The sequence below is a fragment of the Alligator sinensis genome, unplaced genomic scaffold, assembly GCF_000455745.1.
Source record: "Alligator sinensis unplaced genomic scaffold, ASM45574v1 scaffold9_1, whole genome shotgun sequence".
In the NCBI taxonomy this organism is placed as follows: Eukaryota; Metazoa; Chordata; order Crocodylia; family Alligatoridae; genus Alligator; species Alligator sinensis.
The window spans coordinates 220,264-221,258 of NW_005842304.1; positions in this window are offsets into that span (position 1 = coordinate 220,264).

Consider the following 995-nt stretch of genomic DNA (forward strand, 5'->3'; position numbering starts at 1 on the left):
CAGGCGGCGGGGTCTCCTTAGCCGCCCGCTTCTCAGAGCACTAAGCGAGGGGGAGCGTGCGGGGCGCTGTGTCGCCCTCCCAGCCCCGGCGTGAGGCGGTGCGGGGCCCCGCAGCCTGTCGAGTAGGGAGGGGGCCTGGGCCTTCGCCATGAGGAGGGGAGGAGCGAGTCGCAGCTGCGGGCAGAGGGTTCCAGAAAGAGTTACAAACCCACGGAAGAGCAGATGAAACTGCGCTGAGCAACCCCACAGCCCCGGCTGCGCGCAGGGATGGGGCTGAATTGCGGGTTCCCGTCCCCAGAGGGGGATTGGGGGTCATCGGTGGGTCTCCAAGGACAGGGCTGCTGCTGTGAGTGCCCAGCTGACCAGACGAACAGACAGGATATGAAGTGCTGCTAGGAAAGGGAGTGAAGCAGAGTCACTGTTGCGTCCCTAGAAAGTCCACGGTGAACTTTCCTATGCTGGAAGTAGCTAAGGAAAAGAGCAGGGGCACGAAAGATCAATCAGGCCTGCAGAATGGCCTTCATATAAGGAGAAGCTGAAAAGGCTGAAAGGTTTCAGCTTGGGAAAACCACCATCTAGAAAAATCCATGGAATGAAAAAAAGAATTGGTGGAACTAGGTCTTAAATCTAGCGAGCCTTGTGTACGTGTGCCACCTTTTCATACAGTCTTAGGGTGGCTTATAACAAAAGGGGAAGAACTACAGAGACGGAATAAAATAATGAGAGTACAACCTCTTCCCTAAAGTGGGGGGAAGAATCGAAAGTGATCCTCCCCAACCACTTCTGCTCTTTGTCCCTGACCAGTGAAAATATCCTTCTCCACAGCTTTATTTCTTAACCCACATCCAATGCTAGGAGTCGCCTAAAACAAAAATACTTTTGTGGAATTCATTGTCCCGGGATGTTCAAGCCAGTAATTTTGAGTGGGTTAGGTGGTACTTTATGGAGGACAGGTTTATAGGGGGCTATTGCCTATAACATTCAAAGTCAAAACA